This window comes from Brienomyrus brachyistius, chromosome 2 (genome assembly GCF_023856365.1).
Source record: "Brienomyrus brachyistius isolate T26 chromosome 2, BBRACH_0.4, whole genome shotgun sequence".
Lineage (NCBI taxonomy): Eukaryota > Metazoa > Chordata > Actinopteri > Osteoglossiformes > Mormyridae > Brienomyrus > Brienomyrus brachyistius.
Window position 1 is genome coordinate 39,814,457 of NC_064534.1, and position 18,681 is coordinate 39,833,137.

General features: G+C 44.0%; 10 non-coding genes and 1 pseudogene across 10 annotated transcripts; all 11 read left to right on the forward strand.

The window, feature by feature from the left end:
- The first annotated feature begins 2,090 nt into the window (after nucleotides 1-2,090).
- Nucleotides 2,091-2,209, forward strand: LOC125736966 (5S ribosomal RNA). Its single transcript, XR_007396233.1, has one exon. It is a non-coding gene; the product is annotated as a 5S ribosomal RNA (ribosomal RNA).
- Nucleotides 2,210-3,288: 1,079 nt separating this feature from the next.
- LOC125733480 (5S ribosomal RNA) lies at nucleotides 3,289-3,407 on the forward strand. The gene has a single exon (XR_007392824.1). It is a non-coding gene; the product is annotated as a 5S ribosomal RNA (ribosomal RNA).
- A 1,083-nt stretch (nucleotides 3,408-4,490) lies between these two features.
- On the forward strand, nucleotides 4,491-4,609 carry LOC125733211 (5S ribosomal RNA). Its single transcript, XR_007392564.1, has one exon. It is a non-coding gene; the product is annotated as a 5S ribosomal RNA (ribosomal RNA).
- A 1,084-nt stretch (nucleotides 4,610-5,693) lies between these two features.
- On the forward strand, nucleotides 5,694-5,812 carry LOC125736967 (5S ribosomal RNA). The gene has a single exon (XR_007396234.1). It is a non-coding gene; the product is annotated as a 5S ribosomal RNA (ribosomal RNA).
- A 1,080-nt stretch (nucleotides 5,813-6,892) lies between these two features.
- On the forward strand, nucleotides 6,893-7,011 carry LOC125735089 (5S ribosomal RNA). The gene has a single exon (XR_007394388.1). It is a non-coding gene; the product is annotated as a 5S ribosomal RNA (ribosomal RNA).
- Nucleotides 7,012-8,094: 1,083 nt separating this feature from the next.
- LOC125736729 (5S ribosomal RNA) lies at nucleotides 8,095-8,213 on the forward strand. The gene has a single exon (XR_007396001.1). It is a non-coding gene; the product is annotated as a 5S ribosomal RNA (ribosomal RNA).
- A 1,087-nt stretch (nucleotides 8,214-9,300) lies between these two features.
- On the forward strand, nucleotides 9,301-9,419 carry LOC125736969 (5S ribosomal RNA). Its single transcript, XR_007396236.1, has one exon. It is a non-coding gene; the product is annotated as a 5S ribosomal RNA (ribosomal RNA).
- Nucleotides 9,420-10,499: 1,080 nt separating this feature from the next.
- Nucleotides 10,500-10,618, forward strand: LOC125731557 (5S ribosomal RNA). Its single transcript, XR_007391630.1, has one exon. It is a non-coding gene; the product is annotated as a 5S ribosomal RNA (ribosomal RNA).
- Nucleotides 10,619-16,069: 5,451 nt separating this feature from the next.
- Nucleotides 16,070-16,188, forward strand: LOC125736741 (5S ribosomal RNA). The gene has a single exon (XR_007396012.1). It is a non-coding gene; the product is annotated as a 5S ribosomal RNA (ribosomal RNA).
- A 1,093-nt stretch (nucleotides 16,189-17,281) lies between these two features.
- LOC125732268 (5S ribosomal RNA) lies at nucleotides 17,282-17,390 on the forward strand (annotated as a pseudogene).
- Nucleotides 17,391-18,467: 1,077 nt separating this feature from the next.
- LOC125730963 (5S ribosomal RNA) lies at nucleotides 18,468-18,586 on the forward strand. Its single transcript, XR_007391256.1, has one exon. It is a non-coding gene; the product is annotated as a 5S ribosomal RNA (ribosomal RNA).
- The last annotated feature ends 95 nt before the right edge of the window (nucleotides 18,587-18,681 follow it).

Below are 18,681 nucleotides of genomic sequence, written 5' to 3' on the forward strand. Positions count from 1 at the left end.
TGCCTTTATTCCACCAGGGCGCGATCTTCTCACAAACTTGAAGACTGTCACTCCCCATTCACGTTTTACAACTTATTGTTAATGATAAAGAGACAGCTTTTTACACACAGTTTTAAACAAAGTACTGATATTATTCCTCTTCAACTGACCGCTTTGTTTTCTATGCAAAAACCGCTTCGCCACAGAAGACTCGATATTATTGGCATAGCAAGTTCTGCTCTTCTCCTTTCAAAACTTGCTAAAAGCTGTATTTAAAAGAACAGATTGGCCGGGGTAATTCACACCCTTCAATGCCAGCTTAATGTTTAGGTTAGTGGGAATCACAGAGGAATTAGGGATGGAAACTTCTTTGCTGGTGGTAGAAGCGGTCTGGTGAATTTTTAGAGAGAAGAGGCCGTCGATGTTTGAATGTAGAAAATAGTTCTGGCTGCAGCCTGCAGTATGGACTTGTTGGTATGTGTAGCTCCCAGTGTTCTGACAGCGCGACGTTTTGGGGAAGCATGTGATTCAGCAGCTACCAGTGGGCTTCGTGCGGCGGAGATTTTGTGGCTGTTAGTGGAGTTGATAACAGAGGGTCGTTAAGAGAAGCCTGCATGCAGTAGGCAAAGGAGTAATGTTTGCCGGCGGGGGACGTGCGGCGATTAACCTGTGCGGTAGTGAAAAGGAGTTAAAAAGAAGGAAGTGTGCGGATGCGGAAAGAATGGAATAATTGTGGTAGGCTGCCGGCTGAGTAGTTTGGTGAATGTTTGGTGTGGGTCCGGCGCTGCCGATTGGATGGTGGTGCTGCAGTGTCAGTCAGATAAAAAAATAAAAAATAAAAAACAGGAGTAGGATCCAATGGGACTAACTGGCATGTATAGAGGCGTGTAATGCAAAAGGGCTGTTTTTGTTAGCGGTTCTTGCTTACGGCCATACCACCCTGAACACGCATGATCTTGGAAGCTAAGCAGAGTATGGTCTGGTTAGTACTTGGAAGGGAAACCACCTTGGAATACCAGGTGCTGTAAGCTTTTCTCACTTTTACTTTATACAGGGGGCGCTCCACTTCACGATTAATTTAAATCTATCACTCCCCTTCCATTTTACTATTTCATATATATATATATATTTTCTCTCTTTCATAAAGGCAGCTTTTAGAAACAGTTTTACTCTAAATACTGCCTGGTAATTCTAGGTGCTGTAAGCTGTTCGTGCCTTTATTCCACCAGGGCGCGATCTTCTCACAAACTTGAAGACTGTCACTCCCCATTCACGTTTTACAACTTATTGTTAATAATAAAGAGACAGCTTTTTACACACAGTTTTAAACAAAGTACTGATATAATTCCTCTTCAACTCACCACTTTGTTTTCTATGCAAAAACCACTTCACCACAGAAGACTCGATATTATTGGCATAGCAAGGTCTGCTCTTCTCCTCCTTTCAAAACTCGCTAAAAGCTGTATTTAAAAGAGCAGGTTGGCCGGGGTAATTCACACCCTTCAATGCCAACTTAATGTTTAGGTTAGTGGGAATCACAGAGGAATTAGGGATGGAAACTTCTTTGCTGGTGGTAGAAGCGGTCTGGTGAATTTTTAGAGAGAAGAGGCCGTCGATGTTTGAATGTAGAAAATTGTTCTGGCTGCAGCCTGCAGTATGGACTTGTTGGTGTGTGTAGCTCCCAGTGTTCTGACAGCGCGACGTTTTGGGGAAGCATGTGATTCAGCAGCTACCAGTGGGCTTCGTGCGGCGGAGATTTTGTGGCTGTTAGCTGAGTTGATAGCACAGGGTCGTTAAGAGAAGCCTGCATACGGTAGGCAAAGGAGTAATATTTGCCGGCGGGGGACATGCGGCGATTAACCTGTGAGGTAGTGCAAAGGACTTAAAGAGAAGGAAGTGTGCGGATGCGGAAAGAATGGAATAATTGTGGTAGGCTGCCGGCTGAGTAGTTTGGTGAATGTTTGGTGTGGGTCCGGCGCTGCCGATTGGATGGTGGTGCTGCAGTGTGAGTCAGATAAAAAAAAAAAAAAACCAGGAGTAGGATCCAATGGGACTAACTGGCATGTAGAGACGCGTGTAATGCAAAAGGGCTGTTTTTGGTAGCATCTCTCGCTTACGGCCATACCACCCTGAACACGCCCGATCTCGTCTGATCTTGGAAGCTAAGTAGGGCAGGGTATGGTTAGTACTTGGATGGGAGACCACCTGGGAATACCAGGTGCTGTAAGCTTTTCTCACTTTTACTTTATACAGGGGGCGCTCCACTTCACGATTAATTTAAATCTATCACTCCCCTTCCATTTTACTATTTTATATATATATATTTTTTTTTTTCTCTCATTCATAAAGGCAGCTTTTAGAAACCGTTTTACTCTAAATACTTCCTGGTAATTCTAGGTGCTGTAAGCTGTTCGTGCCTTTATTCCACCAGGGCGCGATCTTCTCACAAACTTGAAGACTGTCACTCCCCATTCACGTTTTACAACTTATTGTTAATGATAAAGAGACAGCTTTTTACACACAGTTTTAAACAAAGTACTGATATTATTCCTCTTCAACTGACCGCTTTGTTTTCTATGCAAAAACCACTTCGCCACAGAAGACTCGATATTATTGGCATAGCAAGTTCTGCTCTTCTCCTTTCAAAACTTGCTAAAAGCTGTATTTAAAAGAACAGATTGGCCGGGGTAATTCACACCCTTCAATGCCAGCTTAATGTTTAGGTTAGTGGGAATCACAGAGGAATTAGGGATGGAAACTTCTTTGCTGGTGGTAGAAGCGGTCTGGTGAATTTTTAGAGAGAAGAGGCCGTCGATGTTTGAATGTAGAAAATTGTTCTGGCTGCAGCCTGCAGTATGGACTTGTTGGTGTGTGTAGCTCCCAGTGTTCTGACAGCGCGACGTTTTGGGGAAGCATGTGATTCAGCAGCTACCAGTAGGCTTCGTGCGGCGGAGATTTTGTGGCTGTTAGCGGAGTTGATAACAGAGGGTCGTTAAGAGAAGCCTGCATGCAGTAGGCAAAGGAGTAATGTTTGCCGGCGGGGGACGTGCGGCGGTTAACCTGTGCAGTACTGAAAAGGAGTTAAAAAGAAGGAAGTGTGCGAATGCGGAAAGAATGGAATAATTGTGGTAGGCTGCCGGCTGAGTAGTTTGGTGAATGTTTGGTGTGGGTCCGGCGCTGCCGATTGGATGGTGGGGCTGCAGTGTGAGTCAGATAAAAAAAAAAAAAACCCGGAGTAGGATCCAATGGGACTAACTGGCATGTATAGACGCGTGTAATGCAAAAGGGCTGTTTTTGGTAGCATCTCTCGCTTACGGCCATTCCACCCTGAACACGCCCGATCTCGTTTGATCTCGGAAGCTAAGCAGGGTAGGGTCTGGTTAGTACTTGGATGGGAGACCTCCTGGGAATACCAGGTGCTGTAAGCTTTTCTCACTTTTACTTTAAATGGGGGGCGCTCCACTTCACGATTAATTTAAATCTATCACTCCCCTTCCATTTTACTATTATATATATATATATATTTTTTTTTTTCTCTCATTCATTAAGGCAGCTTTTAGAAACCGTTTTACTCTAAATACTTCCTGGTAATTCTAGGTGCTGTATGCTGTTCGTGCCTTTATTCCACCAGGGCGCGATCTTCTCACAAACTTGAAGACTGTCACTCCCCATTCACGTTTTACAACTTATTGTTAATGATAAAGAGACAGCTTTTTACACACAGTTTTAAACAAAGTACTGATATTATTCCTCTTCAACTGACCGCTTTGTTTTCTATGCAAAAACCACTTCGCCACAGAAGACTCGATATTATTGGCATAGCAAGTTCTGCTCTTCTCCTTTCAAAACTTGCTAAAAGCTGTATTTAAAAGAACAGGTTGGCCGGGGTAATTCACACCCTTCAATGCCAGCTTAATGTTTAGGTTAGTGGGAATCACAGAGGAATTAGGGATGGAAACTTCTTTGCTGGTGGTAGAAGCGGTCTGGTGAATTTTTAGAGAGAAGAGGCCGTCGATGTTTGAATGTAGAAAATTGTTCTGGCTGCAGCCTGCAGTATGGACTTGTTGGTGTGTGTAGCTCCCAGTGTTCTGACAGCGCGACGTTTTGGGGAAGCATGTGATTCAGCAGCTACCAGTGGGCTTCGTGCGGCGGAGATTTTGTGGCTGTTAGCGGAGTTGATAACAGAGGGTCGTTAAGAGAAGCCTGCATGCAGTAGGCAAAGGAGTAATGTTTGCCGGCGGGGGACGTGCGGCGATTAACCTGTGCGGTAGTGAAAAGGAGTTAAAAATAAGGAAGTGTGCGGATGCGGAAAGAATGGAATAATTGTGGTAGGCTGCCGGCTGAGTAGTTTGGTGAATGTTTGGTGTGGGTGCGGCGCTGCCGATTGGATGGTGGTGCTGCAGTGTGAGTCAGATAAAAAAAAAAAAAAGAACATTAGTAGTATCCAATGGGACCAACTGGCATGTATAGAGGCGTGTAATGCAAAAGGGCTGTTTTTGGTAGTTTCTCTCGCTTACGGCCATACCACCCTGAACACGCCTGATCTCGTCTGATCTCGGAAGCTAAGCAGGGTAGGGTCTGGTTAGTACTTGGATGGGAGACCACCTGGGAATACCAGGTGCTGTAAGCTTTTCTCACTTTTACTTTATACAGGGGGCGCTCCACTTCACGATTAATTTAAATCTATCACTCCCCTTCCATTTTACTATTTTATATATATATATATATTTTTTTTTTCTGTCTTTCATAAAGCCAGCTTTTAGAAACCGTTTTACTCTAAATACTTCCTGGTAATTCTAGGTGCTGTAAGCTGTTCGTGCCTTTATTCCACCAGGGCGCGATCTTCTCACAAACTTGAAGACTGTCACTCCCCATTCACGTTTTACAACTTATTGTTAATGATAAAGAGACAGCTTTTTACACACAGTTTTAAACAAAGTACTGATATTATTCCTCTTCAACTGACCGCTTTGTTTTCTATGCAAAAACCACTTCGCCACAGAAGACTCGATATTATTGGCATAGCAAGTTCTGCTCTTCTCCTTTCAAAACTTGCTAAAAGCTGTATTTAAAAGAACAGATTGGCCGGGGTAATTCACACCCTTCAATGCCAGCTTAATGTTTAGGTTAGTGGGAATCACAGAGGAATTAGGGATGGAAACTTCTTTGCTGGTGGTAGAAGCGGTCTGGTGAATTTTTAGAGAGAAGAGGCCGTCGATGTTTGAATGTAGAAAATTGTTCTGGCTGCAGCCTGCAGTATGGACTTGTTGGTGTGTGTAGCTCCCAGTGTTCTGACAGCGCGACGTTTTGGGGAAGCATGTGATTCAGCAGCTACCAGTGGGCTTCGTGCGGCGGAGATTTTGTGGCTGTTAGCGGAGTTGATAACAGAGGGTCGTTAAGAGAAGCCTGCATACGGTAGGCAAAGGAGTAATGTTTGCCGGCGGGGGACATGCGGCGATTAACCTGTGAGGTAGTGAAAAGGACTTAAAGAGAAGGAAGTGTGCGGATGCGGAAAGAATGGAATAATTGTGGTAGGCTGCCGGCTGAGTAGTTTGGTGAATGTTTGGTGTGGGTCCGGCGCTGCCGATTGGATGGTGGTGCTGCAGTGTGAGTCAGATAAAAAAAAAAAAAAAACCAGGAGTAGGATCCAATGGGACTAACTGGCATGTAGAGACGCGTGTAATGCAAAAGGGCTGTTTTTGGTAGCATCTCTCGCTTACGGCCATACCACCCTGAACACGCCCGATCTCGTCTGATCTTGGAAGCTAAGTAGGGCAGGGTATGGTTAGTACTTGGATGGGAGACCACCTGGGAATACCAGGTGCTGTAAGCTTTTCTCACTTTTACTTTATACAGGGGGCGCTCCACTTCACGATTAATTTAAATCTATCACTCCCCTTCCATTTTACTATTTTATATATATATATTTTTTTTTTTCTCTCATTCATAAAGGCAGCTTTTAGAAACCGTTTTACTCTAAATACTTCCTGGTAATTCTAGGTGCTGTAAGCTGTTCGTGCCTTTATTCCACCAGGGCGCGATCTTCTCACAAACTTGAAGACTGTCACTCCCCATTCACGTTTTACAACTTATTGTTAATGATAAAGAGACAGCTTTTTACACACAGTTTTAAACAAAGTACTGATATTATTCCTCTTCAACTGGCCGCTTTGTTTTCTATGCAAAAACCACTTCGCCACAGAAGACTCGATATTATTGGCATAGCAAGTTCTGCTCTTCTCCTTTCAAAACTTGCTAAAAGCTGTATTTAAAAGAACAGATTGGCCGGGGTAATTCACACCCTTCAATGCCAGCTTAATGTTTAGGTTAGTGGGAATCACAGAGGAATTAGGGATGGAAACTTCTTTGCTGGTGGTAGAAGCGGTCTGGTGAATTTTTAGAGAGAAGAGGCCGTCGATGTTTGAATGTAGAAAATTGTTCTGGCTGCAGCCTGCAGTATGGACTTGTTGGTGTGTGTAGCTCCCAGTGTTCTGACAGCGCGACGTTTTGGGGAAGCATGTGATTCAGCAGCTACCAGTGGGCTTCGTGCGGCGGAGATTTTGTGGCTGTTAGCGGAGTTGATAACAGAGGGTCGTTAAGAGAAGCCTGCATGCAGTAGGCAAAGGAGTAATGTTTGCCGGCGGGGGACGTGCGGCGATTAACCTGTGCAGTACTGAAAAGGAGTTAAAAAGAAGGAAGTGTGCGAATGCGGAAAGAATGGAATAATTGTGGTAGGCTGCCGGCTGAGTAGTTTGGTGAATGTTTGGTGTGGGTCCGGCGCTGCCGATTGGATGGTGGGGCTGCAGTGTGAGTCAGATAAAAAAAAAAAAAAACCCGGAGTAGGATCCAATGGGACTAACTGGCATGTATAGACGCGTGTAATGCAAAAGGGCTGTTTTTGGTAGCATCTCTCGCTTACGGCCATGCCACCCTGAACACGCCCGATCTCGTTTGATCTCGGAAGCTAAGCAGAGTAGGGTCTGGTTAGTACTTGGATGGGAGACCTCCTGGGAATACCAGGTGCTGTAAGCTTTTCTCACTTTTACTTTAAACGGGGGGCGCTCCACTTCACGATTAATTTAAATCTATCACTCCCCTTCCATTTTACTATTATATATATATATTTTTTTTTTTTTTTCTCTCATTCATTAAGGCAGCTTTTAGAAACCGTTTTACTCTAAATACTTCCTGGTAATTCTAGGTGCTGTAAGCTGTTCGTGCCTTTATTCCACCAGGGCGCGATCTTCTCACAAACTTGAAGACTGTCACTCCCCATTCACGTTTTACAACTTATTGTTAATGATAAAGAGACAGCTTTTTACACACAGTTTTAAACAAAGTACTGATATTATTCCTCTTCAACTGACCGCTTTGTTTTCTATGCAAAAACCACTTCGCCACAGAAGACTCGATATTATTGGCATAGCAAGTTCTGCTCTTCTCCTTTCAAAACTTGCTAAAAGCTGTATTTAAAAGAACAGGTTGGCCGGGGTAATTCACACCCTTCAATGCCAGCTTAATGTTTAGGTTAGTGGGAATCACAGAGGAATTAGGGATGGAAACTTCTTTGCTGGTGGTAGAAGCGGTCTGGTGAATTTTTAGAGAGAAGAGGCCGTCGATGTTTGAATGTAGAAAATTGTTCTGGCTGCAGCCTGCAGTATGGACTTGTTGGTGTGTGTAGCTCCCAGTGTTCTGACAGCGCGACGTTTTGGGGAAGCATGTGATTCAGCAGCTACCAGTGGGCTTCGTGCGGCGGAGATTTTGTGGCTGTTAGCGGAGTTGATAACAGAGGGTCGTTAAGAGAAGCCTGCATGCAGTAGGCAAAGGAGTAATGTTTGCCGGCGGGGGACGTGCGGCGATTAACCTGTGCGGTAGTGAAAAGGAGTTAAAAATAAGGAAGTGTGCGGATGCGGAAAGAATGGAATAATTGTGGTAGGCTGCCGGCTGAGTAGTTTGGTGAATGTTTGGTGTGGGTCCGGCGCTGCCGATTGGATGGTGGTGCTGCAGTGTGAGTCAGATAAAAAAAAAAAAAAGAACATTAGTAGTATCCAATGGGACCAACTGGCATGTATAGAGGCGTGTAATGCAAAAGGGCTGTTTTTGGTAGTTTCTCTCGCTTACGGCCATACCACCCTGAACACGCCCGATCTCGTCTGATCTCGGAAGCTAAGCAGGGTAGGGTCTGGTTAGTACTTGGATGGGAGACCACCTGGGAATACCAGGTGCTGTAAGCTTTTCTCACTTTTACTTTATACAGGGGGCGCTCCACTTCACGATTAATTTAAATCTATCACTCCCCTTCCATTTTACTATTTTATATATATATATATATTTTTTTTTTCTGTCTTTCATAAAGCCAGCTTTTAGAAACCGTTTTACTCTAAATACTTCCTGGTAATTCTAGGTGCTGTAAGCTGTTCGTGCCTTTATTCCACCAGGGCGCGATCTTCTCACAAACTTGAAGACTGTCACTCCCCATTCACGTTTTACAACTTATTGTTAATGATAAAGAGACAGCTTTTTACACACAGTTTTAAACAAAGTACTGATATTATTCCTCTTCAACTGACCGCTTTGTTTTCTATGCAAAAACCACTTCGCCACAGAAGACTCGATATTATTGGCATAGCAAGGTCTGCTCTTCTCCTCCTTTCAAAACTTGCTAAAAGCTGTATTTAAAAGAACAGATTGGCCGGGGTAATTCACACCCTTCAATGCCAGCTTAATGTTTAGGTTAGTGGGAATCACAGAGGAATTAGGGATGGAAACTTCTTTGCTGGTGGTAGAAGCGGTCTGGTGAATTTTTAGAGAGAAGAGGCCGTCGATGTTTGAATGTAGAAAATTGTTCTGGCTGCAGCCTGCAGTATGGACTTGTTGGTGTGTGTAGCTCCCAGTGTTCTGACAGCGCGACGTTTTGGGGAAGCATGTGATTCAGCAGCTACCAGTGGGCTTCGTGCGGCGGAGATTTTGTGGCTGTTAGCGGAGTTGATAACAGAGGGTCGTTAAGAGAAGCCTGCATACGGTAGGCAAAGGAGTAATGTTTGCCGGCGGGGGACATGCGGCGATTAACCTGTGAGGTAGTGAAAAGGACTTAAAGAGAAGGAAGTGTGCGGATGCGGAAAGAATGGAATAATTGTGGTAGGCTGCCGGCTGAGTAGTTTGGTGAATGTTTGGTGTGGGTCCGGCGCTGCCGATTGGATGGTGGTGCTGCAGTGTGAGTCAGATAAAAAAAAAAAAAAAACCAGGAGTAGGATCCAATGGGACTAACTGGCATGTAGAGACGCGTGTAATGCAAAAGGGCTGTTTTTGGTAGCATCTCTCGCTTACGGCCATACCACCCTGAACACGCCCGATCTCGTCTGATCTTGGAAGCTAAGTAGGGCAGGGTATGGTTAGTACTTGGATGGGAGACCACCTGGGAATACCAGGTGCTGTAAGCTTTTCTCACTTTTACTTTATACAGGGGGCGCTCCACTTCACGATTAATTTAAATCTATCACTCCCCTTCCATTTTACTATTTTATATATATATATATTTTTTTTTCTCTCATTCATAAAGGCAGCTTTTAGAAACCGTTTTACTCTAAATACTTCCTGGTAATTCTAGGTGCTGTAAGCTGTTCGTGCCTTTATTCCACCAGGGCGCGATCTTCTCACAAACTTGAAGACTGTCACTCCCCATTCACGTTTTACAACTTATTGTTAATGATAAAGAGACAGCTTTTTACACACAGTTTTAAACAAAGTACTGATATTATTCCTCTTCAACTGACCGCTTTGTTTTCTATGCAAAAACCACTTCGCCACAGAAGACTCGATATTATTGGCATAGCAAGTTCTGCTCTTCTCCTTTCAAAACTTGCTAAAAGCTGTATTTAAAAGAACAGATTGGCCGGGGTAATTCACACCCTTCAATGCCAGCTTAATGTTTAGGTTAGTGGGAATCACAGAGGAATTAGGGATGGAAACTTCTTTGCTGGTGGTAGAAGCGGTCTGGTGAATTTTTAGAGAGAAGAGGCCGTCGATGTTTGAATGTAGAAAATTGTTCTGGCTGCAGCCTGCAGTATGGACTTGTTGGTGTGTGTAGCTCCCAGTGTTCTGACAGCGCGACGTTTTGGGGAAGCATGTGATTCAGCAGCTACCAGTGGGCTTCGTGCGGCGGAGATTTTGTGACTGTTAGCGGAGTTGATAACAGAGGGTCGTTAAGAGAAGCCTGCATGCAGTAGGCAAAGGAGTAATGTTTGCCGGCGGGGGACGTGCGGCGATTAACCTGTGCAGTACTGAAAAGGAGTTAAAAAGAAGGAAGTGTGCGAATGCGGAAAGAATGGAATAATTGTGGTAGGCTGCCGGCTGAGTAGTTTGGTGAATGTTTGGTGTGGGTCCGGCTCTGCCGATTGGATGGTGGGGCTGCAGTGTGAGTCAGATAAAAAAAAAAAAAAACCCGGAGTAGGATCCAATGGGACTAACTGGCATGTATAGACGCGTGTAATGCAAAAGGGCTGTTTTTGGTAGCATCTCTCGCTTACGGCCATACCACCCTGAACACGCCCGATCTCGTTTGATCTCGGAAGCTAAGCAGGGTAGGGTCTGGTTAGTACTTGGATGGGAGACCTCCTGGGAATACCAGGTGCTGTAAGCTTTTCTCACTTTTACTTTAAACGGGGGGCGCTCCACTTCACGATTAATTTAAATCTATCACTCCCCTTCCATTTTACTATTATATATATATATTTTTTTTTTTTTTTCTCTCATTCATTAAGGCAGCTTTTAGAAACCGTTTTACTCTAAATACTTCCTGGTAATTCTAGGTGCTGTAAGCTGTTCGTGCCTTTATTCCACCAGGGCGCGATCTTCTCACAAACTTGAAGACTGTCACTCCCCATTCACGTTTTACAACTTATTGTTAATGATAAAGAGACAGCTTTTTACACACAGTTTTAAACAAAGTACTGATATTATTCCTCTTCAACTGACCGCTTTGTTTTCTATGCAAAAACCACTTCGCCACAGAAGACTCGATATTATTGGCATAGCAAGTTCTGCTCTTCTCCTTTCAAAACTTGCTAAAAGCTGTATTTAAAAGAACAGGTTGGCCGGGGTAATTCACACCCTTCAATGCCAGCTTAATGTTTAGGTTAGTGGGAATCACAGAGGAATTAGGGATGGAAACTTCTTTGCTGGTGGTAGAAGCGGTCTGGTGAATTTTTAGAGAGAAGAGGCCGTCGATGTTTGAATGTAGAAAATTGTTCTGGCTGCAGCCTGCAGTATGGACTTGTTGGTGTGTGTAGCTCCCAGTGTTCTGACAGCGCGACGTTTTGGGGAAGCATGTGATTCAGCAGCTACCAGTGGGCTTCGTGCGGCGGAGATTTTGTGGCTGTTAGCGGAGTTGATAACAGAGGGTCGTTAAGAGAAGCCTGCATGCAGTAGGCAAAGGAGTAATGTTTGCCGGCGGGGGACGTGCGGCGATTAACCTGTGCGGTAGTGAAAAGGAGTTAAAAATAAGGAAGTGTGCGGATGCGGAAAGAATGGAATAATTGTGGTAGGCTGCCGGCTGAGTAGTTTGGTGAATGTTTGGTGTGGGTCCGGCGCTGCCGATTGGATGGTGGTGCTGCAGTGTGAGTCAGATAAAAAAAAAAAAAAAGAACATTAGTAGTATCCAATGGGACCAACTGGCATGTATAGAGGCGTGTAATGCAAAAGGGCTGTTTTTGGTAGTTTCTCTCGCTTACGGCCATACCACCCTGAACACGCCCGATCTCGTTTGATCTCGGAAGCTAAGCAACAACAACAACAACAACAAATTTATTTTTATATAGCGCATTATCACAACATTACATTGTCTCAAAGCGCTTTACAGTATCCTCACCCAAAGCCCCCAGTGAGTAAGCCATAGGCGACAGTGGCAAGGAAAAACTCCCTAGAAGGAAGAAACCTTGAGAGGGACCAGACTCAAAGGGGAAGCCCATCCTCCAGGGGCCGGCAGGGATAGTCAAATAGAGAGAGGAGAGCAAGGAAGATAAGCCAATGCCGAAGCCGAGTCTTCTTCCAATTGCCAGGCAACCAGAGGTAAGGCAGCGGGTCATACATGGAAGATCAGAACGGCGAGCTGGATGCAGGGACGTCACTGGTGGTGGTCGGGTGTGCTGGATATCTTGATAGATTGAGGTCTCCAGGCATCACCCCCCAGGAGGAGTAGGGGAAATAAAATGTACAATTAGGCATAGTAGAGGAGGCTATTGGCAGTGCTAAAAGCTAGATGAGTACAATATGAAGTGCAATCTGCAAGCTCCGGCAGATATGGCTATGGCAGCATCAGTAGGAGGGAGAGGCAAGTGGGAATGCCGGCATGGGGAGTCCCTGAAATGTCAGCACTCCAGTTCCACAAGAGATTGCAAAGCTAGAGTGACAGCACTGACAATCCAGTTCATCCAAAGCCAATGGCACCGATCCCCACCCAGCTCTACACCTCACACTACAGGTCTGACTGGGAGTGAAGAGTTAGCTAGGGCTAGAACTAGTGTCCCTATACGCTAAACTAAACAGGTGTGTTTTTAGTCTGGACTTGAATATTGAGAGTGAACCTGAAACCCGCACATCCGGTGGAAGACCATTCCACAGCTGAGGAGCTTTGTAGGAGAAAGCTCTGCAGCCTGCCGTAGCTCTTTCTACCCTAGGCACTAACAGATATCCCATGGCTTGAGAGCGAAGCAAGCGTGGAGGGTTGTATGTGGTCAGCAGTTCACTAAGGTATTCTGGTGCAAGGCCATTTAGTGCTTTATAAGTTAATAGCAGTATTTTATAGTCAATTCGAGACTTAACTGGCAGCCAATGAAGAGAGGATAAGACCGGTGTAATATGATCAAATTTTTTAGTGTTTGTTAGAACTCTGGCTGCAGCATTCTGTACCATCTGAAGTTTATGCAAGGATCCAGACGGGCAACCCGATAGGAGGGCATTACAGTAATCCAGTCTGGAACTTACGAAGGCATGTATTAGTTTTTCTGCATCATTAAGTGAGAGCATCTTACGAAGCTTGGCTATGTTCCGTAGATGATAAAATGCAGTTCTAGTAATACTTCTTATGTGAGCATCAAAGCATAGATCTGAATCGACAAGAACGCCAAGATTTCTAACTACCATGTTAGGTTGTGTAGGAAGGTTACCAACGTTGAGGTGGTGGAACTTATTTCTAGCAGCCTTGGGACCAATTACCAGAACTTCTGTTTTTTCTGTGTTTAACATAAGGAAATTTTTTGCCATCCAGCACTGGATATCTAATAGACAGTCTTCTAACCGAGATAGCAGTGATATATCATCAGGGTTAACAGATATGTACAACTGTGTATCATCTGCATAACAATGAAACCCAATACCATGATTTCTAATAATGTTACCAAGAGGTAGCATGTACAGGGTAAACAGTAGCGGGCCCAGGACTGATCCCTGTGGGACACCATATTCAACTTTAGTGGCCTTGGATGATTCATTGTTCACATGGACATACTGATAGCGATCAGACAAATATGAGCGGAACCAAGAAAGTGCTGTCCCTGTAATGCCAACTACACCTTCTAACCGGTCCAAGAGGATATTATGGTCCACAGTATCGAACGCTGCAGTTAAATCTAGCAATACCAACAGAGATACATAGCCACGGTCAGAAGCCACAAGTAAATCATTCATTACTTTGACTAGAGCAGTTTCTGTGCTATGGTTTGGTCTAAAGCCAGACTGATATAATTCATTGGCATTAGTTTTTTGTAGGAAAGAGGACAGCTGACGAACTACAACCTTTTCCATGATCTTTGAAATGAAAGGAAGATTTGAGATAGGTCTATAGTTTCCTAAAACACTGGGTTCAAGATTTGGTTTCTTTAGGACGGGTCTGATAACAGCCATTTTAAAAGGTTTTGGAACATATCCAAGCCTAAGAGAAGAGTTTAACACATTTAACACGGTAGTGCCAATCTGTGGTGCAATTTCCTTGAAGAATTTTGTAGGAATTGGGTCTACAAGGCTAGTAGAGGATTTACAGGAGAAAATTAAGCTCAAAAGTTCTGAGTGTGTAATAGGAATGAATGATTCAAAGGTCTCATTATTGGTAGGCATAAGACTAGCAGGAGGCAGGCAGCCGTAAGTAGGTAAAGGTGTGCACTGTATAGTCTGTCTAATTGTAGTTATCTTACCATTAAAAAATGTAAGAAAGTCATCACTCTTAAGAGCTTGTGGGATTTGCAAGTTTAATGAGGAATTCTGTGTTATCCTAGCCACGGATTCAAATAGGAATTTAGGATTGGTTTTGTTCATGTCTATTAATCTGGAGAGATACACAGACCGAGCAGTTACTAGTGCTTGTCTGTATTTAGAGAGGCTCTCTTTCCAGGAAGATTTGAAAACTTCCAGTTTAGTTGAGCGCCATTTTCGCTCTAGCTTGCGTGATGCCTGTTTGAGTTCACGTGTATTATCAGAGTACCAGGGGGCAGGTTTGTTATTGCTATGCTTTATACTCCTAAGTGGAGCCACAAGATCTAGAGTGCTGCGAAGGGATTTTTCCATGTTTGAAGTTGCCTGTTCAAGTTCATTTACGCACGATGCTTCAGATGTAAGGCTAAAGGACTGTGGAAGTTGTTTCATAAATGTTGTTGTAGTTAGTGCCTTAATTGAACGTCTGATTCTATACTTTGGAGTGGTGGTCAACAGGGGGCTATACTGGATTTCAAATGTTAACAAGTAATGATCTGAGAGCAGAGGACTCTGTGGCATAATAGACACATGTTCTACCAGGATGCCATGACTAATGATCAAATCAAGGGTATGGTTACAGACATGAGTAGGCCCGACTACATTCTGACATACACCTACAGAGTCAAGAATAGCTGCAAACGCTGTTTTTAAAGGATCATTATCCTTCTCCATATGAATGTTAAAATCACCCACAATAGCAGGGTAGGGTCTGGTTAGTACTTGGATGGGAGACCTCCTGGGAATACCAGGTGCTGTAAGCTTTTCTCACTTTTACTTTAAACGGGGGGCGCTCCACTTCACGATTAATTTAAATCTATCACTCCCCTTCCATTTTACTATTATATATATATATATATATTTTTTTTTTCTCTCATTCATTAAGGCAGCTTTTAGAAACCGTTTTACTCTAAATACTTCCTGGTAATTCTAGGTGCTGTAAGCTGTTCGTGCCTTTATTCCACCAGGGCGCGATCTTCTCACAAACTTGAAGACTGTCACTCCTCATTCACGTTTTACAACTTATTGTTAATGATAAAGAGACAGCTTTTTACACACAGTTTTAAACAAAGTACTGATATTATTCCTCTTCAACTGACCGCTTTGTTTTCTATGCAAAAACCACTTCGCCACAGAAGACTCGATATTATTGGCATAGCAAGTTCTGCTCTTCTCCTTTCAAAACTTGCTAAAAGCTGTATTTAAAAGAACAGGTTGGCCGGGGTAATTCACACCCTTCAATGCCAGCTTAATGTTTAGGTTAGTGGGAATCACAGAGGAATTAGGGATGGAAACTTCTTTGCTGGTGGTAGAAGCGGTCTGGTGAATTTTTAGAGAGAAGAGGCCGTCGATGTTTGAATGTAGAAAATTGTTCTGGCTGCAGCCTGCAGTATGGACTTGTTGGTGTGTGTAGCTCCCAGTGTTCTGACAGCGCGACGTTTTGGGGAAGCATGTGATTCAGCAGCTACCAGTGGGCTTCGTGCGGCGGAGATTTTGTGGCTGTTAGCGGAGTTGATAACAGAGGGTCGTTAAGAGAAGCCTGCATGCAGTAGGCAAAGGAGTAATGTTTGCCGGCGGGGGACGTGCGGCGATTAACCTGTGCGGTAGTGAAAAGGAGTTAAAAATAAGGAAGTGTGCGGATGCGGAAAGAATGGAATAATTGTGGTAGGCTGCCGGCTGAGTAGTTTGGTGAATGTTTGGTGTGGGTCCGGCGCTGCCGATTGGATGGTGGTGCTGCAGTGTGAGTCAGATAAAAAAAAAAAAAAAGAACATTAGTAGTATCCAATGGGACCAACTGGCATGTATAGAGGCGTGTAATGCAAAAGGGCTGTTTTTGGTAGTTTCTCTCGCTTACGGCCATACCACCCTGAACACGCCCGATCTCGTCTGATCTCGGAAGCTAAGCAGGGTAGGGTCTGGTTAGTACTTGGATGGGAGACCACCTGGGAATACCAGGTGCTGTAAGCTTTTCTCACTTTTACTTTATACAGGGGGCGCTCCACTTCACGATTAATTTAAATCTATCACTCCCCTTCCATTTTACTATTTTATATATATATATATATATTTTTTTTTTTTCTCTCTTTCATAAAGCCAGCTTTTAGAAACCGTTTTACTCTAAATACTTCCTGGTAATTCTAGGTGCTGTAAGCTGTTCGTGCCTTTATTCCACCAGGGCGCGATCTTCTCACAAACTTGAAGACTGTCACTCCCCATTCACGTTTTACAACTTATTGTTAATGATAAAGAGACAGCTTTTTACACACAGTTTTAAACAAAGTACTGATATTATTCCTCTTCAACTGACCGCTTTGTTTTCTATGCAAAAACCACTTCGCCACAGAAGACTCGATATTATTGGCATAGCAAGTTCTGCTCTTCTCCTTTCAAAACTTGCTAAAAGCTGTATTTAAAAGAACAGATTGGCCGGGGTAATTCACACCCTTCAATGCCAGCTTAATGTTTAGGTTAGTGGGAATCACAGAGGAATTAGGGATGGAAACTTCTTTGCTGGTGGTAGAAGCGGTCTGGTGAATTTTTAGAGAGAAGAGGCCGTCGATGTTTGAATGTAGAAAATTGTTCTGGCTGCAGCCTGCAGTATGGACTTGTTGGTGTGTGTAGCTCCCAGTGTTCTGAAAGTGCGACGTTTTGGGGAAGCATGTGATTCAGCAGCTACCAGTGGGCTTCGTGCGGCGGAGATTTTGTGGCTGTTAGCGGAGTTGATAACAGAGGGTCGTTAAGAGAAGCCTGCATGCAGTAGGCAAAGGAGTAATGTTTGCCGGCGGGGGACGTGCGGCGATTAACCTGTGCGTTAGTGAAAAGGAGTTAAAAAGAAGGAAGTGTGCGAATGCGGAAAGAATGGAATAATTGTGGTAGGCTGCCGGCTGAGTAGTTTGGTGAATGTTTGGTGTGGGTCCGGCGCTGCCGATTGGATGGTGGTGCTGCAGTGTCAGTCAGATAAAAAAAAAAAAAAAAAAAAAACAGGAGTAGGATCCAATGGGACTAACTGGCATGTATAGAGGCGTGTAATGCAAAAGGGCTGTTTTTGTTAGCGGTTCTTGCTTACGGCCATACCACCCTGAACACGCATGATCTCGGAAGCTAAGCAGAGTATGGTCTGGTTAGTACTTGGAAGGGAAACCACCTGGGAATACCAGGTGCTGTAAGCTTTTCTCACTTTTACTTTATACAGGGGGCGCTCCACTTCACGATTAATTTAAATCTATCACTCCCCTTCCATTTTACTATTTTATATATATATATTTTTTTTTTTCTCTCATTCATAAAGGCAGCTTTTAGAAACCGTTTTACTCTAAATACTTCCTGGTAATTCTAGGTGCTGTAAGCTGTTCGTGCCTTTATTCCACCAGGGCGCGATCTTCTCACAAACTTGAAGACTGTCACTCCCCATTCACGTTTTACAACTTATTGTTAATGATAAAGAGACAGCTTTTTACACACAGTTTTAAACAAAGTACTGATATTATTCCTCTTCAACTGACCGCTTTGTTTTCTATGCAAAAACCACTTCGCCACAGAAGACTCGATATTATTGGCATAGCAAGTTCTGCTCTTCTCCTTTCAAAACTTGCTAAACGCTGTATTTAAAAGAACAGATTGGCCGGGGTAATTCACACCCTTCAATGCCAGCTTAATGTTTAGGTTAGTGGGAATCACAGAGGAATTAGGGATGGAAACTTCTTTGCTGGTGGTAGAAGCGGTCTGGTGAATTTTTAGAGAGAAGAGGCCGTCGATGTTTGAATGTAGAAAATTGTTCTGGCTGCAGCCTGCAGTATGGACTTGTTGGTGTGTGTAGCTCCCAGTGTTCTGACAGCGCGACGTTTTGGGGAAGCATGTGATTCAGCAGCTACCAGTGGGCTTCGTGCGGCGGAGATTTTGTGGCTGTTAGCAGAGTTGATAACAGAGGGTCGTTAAGAGAAGCCTGCATGCAGTAGGCAAAGGAGTAATGTTTGCCGGCGGGGGACGTGCGGCGATTAACCTGTGCGGTAGTGAAAAGGAGTTAAAAAGAAGGAAGTGTGCGGATGCGGAAAGAATGGAATAATTGTGGTAGGCTGCCGGCTGAGTAGTTTGGTGAATGTTTGGTGTGGGTCCGGCGCTGCCGATTGGATGGTGGGGCTGCAGTGTGAGTCAGATAAAAAAAAAAAAACAGGAGTAGGATCCAATGGGACTAACTGGCATGTATAGAGGCGTGTAATGCAAAAGGGCTGTTTTTGTTCACGGCTCTCGTTTATGGCCATACCACCCTGAACACGCCCGATCTCGTCTGATCTCGGAAGCTAAGTGGGGTAGGGTCTGGTTAGTACTTGGATGGGTGACTGCCTGGGAATACCACGTGCTGTAAGCTTTTCTCACTTTTACTTTATACAGGGGGCACTCCACCTCACGATTAATTTAAATCTATCACTCCCCTTACTATTTTATATATTTCTTTTTTCTCTC